Below are 9,988 nucleotides of genomic sequence, written 5' to 3' on the forward strand. Positions count from 1 at the left end.
TATTTTTTAATAATTTTGATTTTCTTAATACCTAAATTAAATGCTGACTTTATAACGCTTGACATTATTGAGCCTTGAGAGTTTATCGCAATTAGTCAGCTTGTCTCTTCACTGGTCAATAATTTTGTTAAATGAGCAACTGTAATACACAGATGAGCAGATTGTTCTGTGGAAGAAGTTGAAAAATGCTTTGATTACACTCTATTCATTAGAGTGTGCAGTCGTAACCTTTCCTGCATGCTGAATTCTTGCTGTATTTGTGCGTTTAGATCAAAATAGAATCCATCGTGCTCGCTTCAACCGTTTCAGACTGACGCCAAAAAGGGACGGCCAGAATGTAGCAGTATTACGGTTTAAGGTGCGACGTTTAGCTGTGATGAAAGCAAGAGCTGCCGAGCCCACAACTGCACCTAAATATATGGCATTGCAGGAGGACGAACATGTGGCTGATGCTTTCACTTCTGTTTGATTAGATTTCATTTTTCGAAAGATGTGCAAAACAAAAGCATAAAAACATACTTTTTCTTTTCCTCATGGTGTCTGCTGCTATGTCACTTGTAGTATGACTGGCTCAAACCAAAATTTTGTAGGCAGGCACTGAGTATCGTTTCACCCAATCAGCTCAGAAGGTTCTGCCGATTCTTCAATGTCAGCACCATTTATGGTAAAGCTCAGGTTTTCTTCACCAGATGTCCAACCAATCAGGAGGATCAATCAGAGGAAACGCCTTAGTTCCAATCTCTTGTCGTCCATACTTGCTCTCCTTGTACGTCTATGAAGCTTTTCTCTGACTGAAATAATGATAAAAATGTAAAATCAGTTGCTCTTTTTTCTGAAAAGGCCATATTCTGAAGGACTTTGATATGAGCATGCAGTGAGATCACTACCACCAGTACCAAGCTCTGCATTGTTCTGCAACACCTTACAGCAGAAATCCCAGTCTACCATTGATGCTTTTCAGAAACAGACAGGGCTTCTTTGCTGCTCCTTTTGTCATGAAATGTTTAGCTCTAGGCATGTATATAAAGTCATACCCACCCGCTGCCAGGAGCAAGTTCTGCACTGGTGGCAACATGTACCACACCCCATGTACTTCTTTCAAAATTTGAGCCTGTCTGATGCTTTTTTCTGACAGAAACTGTGTCTTTGCTGCCCTTCTTGTCTAAAAGTCTTCATGTTACCATCCACCCAGACTGACCCACTGTCACCTGCTGCAGCATTAAACGGTTTCATCCATCTGTGGTGATCCTGCTGGTGCTTGCCAGAAACTCTTGGAAATCCGTCCAAGAATTATTTTAGCAACCACTTTGCTTATTAGATTTTGGAGCAAATATCAGCTGGACTCTTTGAAAGCCTGTACTTATAATAAGTCTGCAAATGTGCAAACCTTACACAGTTTCCACGCTGCACAATAACCTAATACCACAACAGGATGTTAGTCTAATTCTAAAAGCTTTTAAAAGGCACTGTATGATTAAAAGGAAAATAACCAAACAATCAGTCAAATTTAGGACATCTAAGTAACAATTTGGCTATTGGGTTTCAAATTAAAGGTTTATAACAGGTAAAAATAAGGCAAATGTTAAAGATGTGTTGCTGCTGGCTTAGGGTTGAATCAAGAAGAGAGAAAAGTGCACTGGAAGTGCAGAAAAGTGCACGGGAAATAATTATCTTTCAATCAAAGAGGTGAAACAGCGGCTGTGAAAGTGTATTTTGGAAAACAAAAAGATGGAAGATGTGTTTGACATGTTTGAATGTTAACCTCAGCTATAAATGAGCTCTGATTATAAATAAAGCAGATTTAAAAGCATTTTCATTCTCAGTTTTATTTTTTACTCATCTATTTACTTTGATATTTACATACAAACATGTTTCTTCTTTTTTGTAAGTCGTCCTTCCCTTTTAACAGTGAATCAACATTAACTGTGCCAAAAATACTTACAGAGATAGATTTTAAAGTGGTTTTATCATCATGTTGAGGCTTGCAACTTTTTCAGTTTGCATTTTTTTCAGTATTTGTGTTCCACCCTGATACAATGGCACCCTGGGTAAAGAGCCATATTGCCAAGAACAGAAATGGTTTGCACCTTGGTTTGAGGACAACAGTTTCAGATTACAATATGGCAAAGCTCAATTAACTAAAATGTTATTAACATTGTGGTAATTTTGTTATTATTAATGTAACTTGGATGGATGGCAGTAGGAGGGAAGCCAGCCAATCAGTGGACCCTGAGGATCAGTAGCTATCATTAAAAATTATTAAAAAAAAAAAAATAAAATAGAGAATCAGGGGCAACTGTTAACAAATAATTACATTATTGGTCCATTCAGTCTGACTGAGGTTAAGTTAATAAGGAATGAACTGATAACAGTTAATTTTCTCCTATGTACCAAAATGGCGGAAACCATTTTCATCAGCAATCATATGTAAAAGCGTTTCATTTTTAAAACAGTATTTATGTACAATGTGTCAATTTACTTAAGAATTTTTTTCCACTGATTTTTGTTGGCATAATATTATGGTTATCTGATGCTACTCCTAACGGTTGGTAGTTGCCATAGCAATCCGTAACTGACAGCTAATCCAAGTTTTCTGTTTCTTGCTTCTGTCCATAACTACTGCATGTTTTAGGATCAGACCTGCATTTTCTTTCCCATAACTACTACATTTTAAATAATTATATTACAGCAGTCAACCATTGAATTAACTATTGAATTAATTATTTAAAATATAGTACTTATAGGAAAGAAAGTGGGCTGCTCAGTGACGCAGTGGGTAGCGTTGCTGCCTAGCAACAAGAAGGTTCTGGGTTCGATTCCTAGGGTCTTTCTCCATGGAGTTTGCATGTTCTCCCTGAGCATGCATGGATTCTCTCCGGGTACTCTGGCTTCCTTCCACAGTCCAAAAACATGACTGTTTGTTAGCTTCTCTTAAGTCCCCTTAGGTAGTGTGTGCGTGAATGGTTGTTTGTCTCTGTGTTGCTGATGGACTGGTGACCTGTCCAGGGTGGACCCGCCTCTCACCCGATGACAGCTTCAGATAGGCACCAGCACAACTTGCGACCCCACTTGGGACTAAGCGTGTTAGAAAATGGATGGATGGATGGAAATAAAATGCAATACATGCAGTAGTTATGGACAGAATCCAGAAAACCTGGATTAGCTGTCAGTTACGGATTGCTATGGCAACTACCAACCATTAGGAGTAGCATCAGACAACCATAATATTTTACCAAGAAAAATTTAGTGAAACACAATTCTTAAGTAAATGACACATTACTGTTTTAAAAATGAAACCCTGATAAAAAATAGTTTCCACCATTTTGGTACATAGGGGAACCTTGCAGTTGTGAACCATTAGTCCTTAGGCTTATTTATTGTATTTCATTTAAGATAAAGGCAGAAACTGCTGGACGGATGTTAAGCACAAACTTCATCCTCTCCTATGTTTCATTTTTGATGCAAATGAAGGATCTTGGTTGTGTTTGTTGTGAGGTCGACATACTAGAGATGAGGCAAGCATTGCAGGGTTGCCCATATACTAAACTTGTTTTCGAGTTTTTGTGTACATTTCTGGGGGGACCCCCCCCCCCAAAAAAAAAAAAACAACAACACTCAAGACATTGTGGATTAAGAGTTTTGAAGCCTCTTCTCATTTCTAAACCTGCTATGAGGTTTAAGTCTGCTGATTGATCAACCTTATGATGAAAGGATGACGAAATGATGCCCTTAGCAACGGTCGCGTCTCTACGGCAACATCCTCCGGTGTCCCCCCCTGCGTTGCCGCAGCTGCAGCGCGACCCTCATCTGTTGTTTCTGAGGGATGCAGGAGGGGCAGAGTGGAAAAAAAGACAAATATCATCACTCCACTCCTCCGAGGGAGGGACTTTAGAAGATGGCGTGTTGTCATGGCTGAAAAATGTGCGGCCAGACGTTTCCGAGCTGAGCGCCTGAAGTTGGAGCGCATCCGAGGTAAGTTCACCTCCTCCTGTTTGTCACCGTCATCCTCATCCGATCCTTCACGAACTCCCTGGAATCTGATCGTTTTCAGCACATATGCAGGCGCCGGTTCATGGTGTTGAATGGATCCCGCTGTGCTCATCTTCCTGCTCTACGTGATGATTGCGCACGACCTGATCTGCGGATTGATGCAATACCGCAGACAGAGCGCCAGACCCAAAAAACCCGCATCTGGACCTTTGCTGTGCTCGAGGTGCGTCTTTCATACATGCCCTGCTTTGGATAAGACTACATTTAAAAAACAAAATATACATTTGATTGATTGATCATAAGCAAAACATCTTTTTGATTAATTGAATGCAAAGGTAAAACACAAAATATATAATCAGGGGCGGATTTAGCGAATTTGGGGCCCTCTGAATTGAGAAGACAACGCATAAAACAGACCCAATATACAGATACAGAAATTTTAATAGAATAGACATCCATTATTTGTTCTAGGTTTTGTCCCTCTCTTCTTGTCCCTTTTCTTCTTGTTTTCCTCTCTGTGTTTTGTACTCAGCTGACTTTTCATGCTGTCTTAAAAGGAATAAAAGATGTTTTTCTTTCTCTAAGCTCATTTAGCTGATTGCTCCTTCCTGTGTTTCCAAAAAGGCCAAAGTAAATAACCCAGTCCTTCTTTTCACTGTAGACAAGCCATGATCTGCTTATCTGTTCTCCATTTTTTATTTGTATGAAATAATAGCTGCGTGAATCATGACAGCAGACAAGATAGAGGAGAGCAGGAGGCGGGGTTACCAATCTACTCGCTCTGGAGAGCAGAGTTCGCTGCTTTTATATGTTGTCGCCAAAGTCTCCAGTAGCAGAAAAAAATTGCTAGATTTGGAGTTAGATGCTTTTTTTAAATAAAAGTAGCACTAGAGGGGTCTGAAAAGTGGCTAAATATAGCGACAAACAACCTATTCTCATTATGAGTTCATATGAAATCGTACGAAAAGTTATGCACCGTAATTTTGTACGTTTTCGAAGTTTTTTCGTCGTATGCGCATCTTACACACCATTCAAGAACATAGAATTTAAAATACAATTAGCCCTAACCCTGACCCTGTACCTAACCCTAAGATATAAAACAGCAAGCAACGTAGTTAGACCCATTAAGAAGTGATTATTACACTGTTTTTCCCAGTTTTACGTCCATCCGCGGATCTGCTTTTTTTGTCTGTCTGCCTGCGCATGCGCACTGATGTGGTTTTTTGAGGAAAAACGTCCAAAACGTACGAAATAGTGTGCATAACTTTTCGTACGATTTCATACGAACTCATAATAAGAATATGTTGCGACAAAAGCTCTTAGTTTGCAACACTGCTCTTCGCAACCATTTGTTTGGACCTTTGGGAGACACACTTAATATTATAAGCGTTCTGATGACTTTTAAGCAAAAGGATTTTTATCAAAAACATAATTAATGTGCACAAATAAGGAATAATTGTATTGACCATACATGTAAGCAGAGTTTTATGGGGCCCCCAGGAACGTGGGGCCCTAGGCAACCTAGGCCTAGTATTGCCTAATGGTAAATCCACCCCCCTTTACATAATATACATGTTGTTTAAGATTCTCCATAATATGAAATAACTATGGCAACCAGATGCTTTCACAGCATCACCATTGGAAGTGTTATTTGGCATTTGCAGGTTATTTCTATAATAGTACTTCAAGAGTTAACAAATATAACTCTTTTGTTGATTTGTGTCTTGATGCATTTAAAGCGGACTTGATCGGTGTCCAACATGCCTGCTGTTTAAAGCATTTCTGATCATGTCTATCTCATTAAACCAATGGCCAACATGGTAGAATTCAGCCTTCATTTATGAAAATATTCCTTTTGTTTCTTAACATAAAAAACCAAGAGAAGTTAATAGAATTATTTTGTGGCGTGGAAGCAATGAAAAATTATTTTAGGCAGACCTCTACTGGTCATACTGGATAGAGAGTAAACATAAACATTAGTTTTTATTTCAAACTACAGATTATGAGTTAAATTCATATCTGATTTGGATTAGGCTATTATAAAACATATACCATTTTTATGTGAACCCTTCAGTTAGATCTCCTGTTTTGCAACCTCAAGGGAGTTTTCTTTAAGGATTGCCTCGTATTTAGTTCTGTTCTTTCTCTTGTCAACCCTAACTTTGATCGGGCTTCTAAGCACTTAGCATCATCTCCTTACTAGACCATCCAGCTCCCAATTAACTGTAAATACTTGTCTGTTCCTTTTCAAATACTGTGTATACTCTCCATGAGTCTATCCTAGAAGAAAACAGACAGCTAAATGTTTGGAGATTTGAAGATATGAGGTCAGTGAGTGTTTTAAGATTGTTTGGTTCCCCGTTTTTCTCTTCCACAGCTCCAGGTTGGGTCAGGGATTTTTGAGGACAAACCGTCTGTCAGAAGGTGCTAGCCGAGGAGGGAGGGACCTGAGAAAAACCGGACGAATCGTCAGAAAATTGTAACAAGGACACGAGGTGGATAATCTTTATTTCTAATGAAGGAAATAAGTTTGATTTTCTCTCATTTTATTTCAATAGTTTTTCCTCTTGAGTGAAAAAAAGACCAAGGTGCATTCTGTGCTAAGCAATAATTTGACTCCAAGTTACCCAACCCTTGGTAAGTCACGTAGATTCAGAAACTCCTTTTTGATTTCTTTTAGGTGGTTTGAGAACAATCAACACATATTTTCCGCGGCTCACACAGTCTTAATAACATCTCCACAAATATTTGTTTCATTGTCTCTCCTTTAGTTTCACTTTCGCTGCATTTTGGAGACATTAATCAGCTCGTTCTGGCTTGGGTTCTCTCCAGGATTAGAACACTTTGTTTTCTTCTGATCATGTCGTGGCACAGATTCAACTTTTTGGTGTTGTTGGGTGAGGTGTTGGCCTAGTGGTTACAGCAGTGCGCTTGTGCTCCGAAAAGGTTGCAAGTAATCGGTTCGATCCCTACAGCCTCCACTCTAGGTTCCTGAGCGAAACACTTAACCCCACACTGCTCCCTGGGTGCTTCACAGTGGCAGCCCACTGCTCTCCAAGGGGATGGGTTAAATGCAGAGATAAATTTCTTCAGTGTGAGATTAATAACCTTTTATTATTATTTTTATTCTTATTAATCCAAAGATAGTCATTAAAATTCAATAACATTAACTTTTTTTAATGTTTATTTGGATTAATGTCCCGCTGCAATTCCAACATGTGCTCAGATTTTTACAATTTGGCAAAGGTTGCCCCAATTAAGCTGTTAAGCTGAGTCAAATTTTAAGAAATTCGTGGAATTAGCATGATACTGCCACCACCCTGCTTGGCTGCTTGTACAGAATTCTTAATTTAAAAAAATCTAATCTTTGCCCCTATTATCTTTGCCAGTGTGACCAATATATATAATAAAAAAAAAACGTTTTCTCACCCCTCGTGGGGTGGTATGCGTCATCCTCAAGCTCGGGTCCTCTACCAGAGGCCTGGGAGTTTGAGGGTTCTGCACAGTATCTTAGCTGTTCCTAGGACTGCGCTCTTCTGGACAGAGACCTCTGATGTTTTACCTGGAATCTGCTGTAGCCACTCTCCCAGTTTGGGGGTCACAGCCCCCAGTGCTCCAATTACCACTGGCACCACTGCTGCTCTTACTTTCCACATCTTTTCTAGCTCCTCCTTCAGCCCTTGGTATTTCTCAAGCTTCTCGTGTTCTTTCTTCTTGATGTTGCTGTCGCTTGGGATTGCCACTTCTATCACTACTGCCTTCTTCTGCTGTTCGTCGATCAACACGATGTCTGGTTGGTTAGCCATCACCTGTTTGTCAGTCTGGATCTTGAAGTCCCATAGGATCTTAGCTCGGTCATTCTCAACTACCTTAGGAGGTGTCTTCCATTTTGACCTTGGGACTTCCAGCCCATACTCATGGCAGATGTTTCTGTACACTATGACAGCTACCTGGTTGTGGCGTTCCATGTATGCACTTCCTGCCTGCATTTTACACCCTTATGTGCTGTATTGTTTCAGAGGCATCTTTGCACAGTCTGCACCGGGGGTCCTGCCTGGTGTGGTAGACCTTGGAACTGATGAAATACTACTATATATATATATATACAGTGGGGAAATTTTATTGTTACACCAGCTCAATAGTCAAAAAGAAGAAGGTGCAAAAAGAAGGAAAAAGTGCTTGGTGGTATGTACAGTATATACTTAGTACATTTACATTGTTTTAGGATTAGGATCTAGGTTTTAATTGTTGGTAAAGGGAATGTTACGTTTCTGAAAGGTTTCACTAGTAGAAAACTCTTTGACACCCCAGGAAATGATTTCTGTTCAGTTGAGACCAACTCAGTTTCCTTGATATTTGTAATTCACGCCACTATTGTGCCCAAATATGTTTCCCAAACGTGCAGCTGTAAATTAGATCATCCTAGACCTTCCTGTTTTTTATTTTAATTAATAGTCATTACGCCTTTTAAATGCTCAGTCTGTGCTTCTTTGGAATGCGGGAGCAGAGGTGTGCCGCACCTGAGCGGCATCATCATAAGCTGGTGAAGTTTTCATGTGAATGATGATGTCATCTGATGACTGGTAGTTAGTGAGGAAGAACCAGAAAGACAGGTAAACAACAAAGAGATAAAAAGGGATAAAGAAATATTTTTAACGTGATTCATTTAAAGTGATTGTTTAATCTGATCCATCTCCTAGTAATTAAAAAAAAGTGATATTATTGAATTTGAGAGTAAGACGTGATTTAAATGACTTTTCTCAGATATAACACTATTGGGCGGCTGTGATGTAGCTGATAAATCTGAGCAGATGCAGTAACTGGAATCCAATGAGGTTAACATTTGAAATTATTTATATTTTTAATTTGACTAGTGGGTTTTTTCAAATCTTTATAACACAAAATGAATGTTATTCATCTCTAACGGTGGAGAGAAAAAGAAGAAAGAATAATGACAGACAGGGTAAGGCCACTGGTTGGTCAACTTAATACCAAGCGAATAATTTGGAATGTTATTTTAATTGAAAACTGCATTACCAAGAGGGGTTATTTATTTACTAGTGGTAAATATTGCTCGTTTGACCATGTAGCCTAACGGAGAAGACTACAGTATTGGGTGAGAGAGGCAGACATGAGGCGGTGATGGTTTCTGCTACAGAGGAGACCAGTAATGACATAAGATAGGAATAAACAACTAACATGGTCAAACATAAACAACTTCAGTGACCAAAATGGTTAAAATTTCTGGTGATCAACTATAAACTGGGGCCTTTTGGGAAAATTATTGCTGGGAGACAGCAGGTCAGTGACTGCAGAGAAAAATGTGGAATGATGGAGATCAGTTAGAGGAACAGAGAGTGTTTGTAGAGAAACTCGATAATACAAGTCATATACGCTATTACTGCATGAATACATAACATTTAAAGATGTTAACATACGAAAAATTCAGAGGGGTGAGGGTGCCTGTAATGTGACTGGTTATCCCTTAGAAAGAAGGTACTGGTAGTTGCCTAAGTGTCTAGATATCTAAATTCATGTGAGGATCTTTTAAAAAGAGCTAATTTCAGAATGCCATTGACCAGAAAACACAATTGCTTCTGCTTTACTAATAATCATGTCTAAAAGACGTCAATATATTTAATCCAGATAGTTTAGGAGCACACATGTGAAAGTGACTGGATTTTAAAAAGACTAAAATATCATCAGCAAAAAGCGTTATCTTATATTGGGTATTTGTTATACCCCGAATGAGTGGATTTGTTTTAATTAGTTTTGCCAGTGGCTCAATACTAAGAACAAATAGACAAGCTAAGAGAGCTGAACGAAATTCAAACAGTGAACATTTACACTCTATAAAACTTCTTAACTTCTTAAAGGAATAGTACACCCAAAACATGATTAGCCTTCATTTTCTACTCACCCCCATGCTGAACAACACTCTGGAGTACTTTTTTGATATCTCAAATCCATCTGGAGATCGGGGAGGCTTCCTGCTGTC

General features: G+C 39.1%; 1 protein-coding gene across 6 annotated transcripts in view; it reads left to right on the forward strand.

Moving 5' to 3' along the window:
• Positions 1 to 3,815: 3,815 nt before the first annotated feature.
• The window catches only part of LOC107103267 (glutamine synthetase-like), a 20,221-nt gene continuing 14,048 nt past the window's right edge, over positions 3,816 to 9,988 (forward strand). For 5 of the 6 annotated variants that reach the window (XM_015402903.1, XM_015402905.1, XM_015402907.1 and 2 more), the window contains exons 1-3: positions 3,816 to 3,972; positions 4,052 to 4,213; positions 6,368 to 6,485. The gene's annotated coding sequence lies outside the window, so the exon portion shown is untranslated. The remainder of the gene's footprint in view (positions 3,973 to 4,051; positions 4,214 to 6,367; positions 6,486 to 9,988) is intronic. The other variant, XM_015402908.1, reaches the window with a different exon arrangement.

Source organism: Cyprinodon variegatus, unplaced genomic scaffold (assembly GCF_000732505.1).
Source record: "Cyprinodon variegatus isolate N-32 unplaced genomic scaffold, C_variegatus-1.0 Scaffold1408, whole genome shotgun sequence".
In the NCBI taxonomy this organism is placed as follows: Eukaryota; Metazoa; Chordata; class Actinopteri; order Cyprinodontiformes; family Cyprinodontidae; genus Cyprinodon; species Cyprinodon variegatus.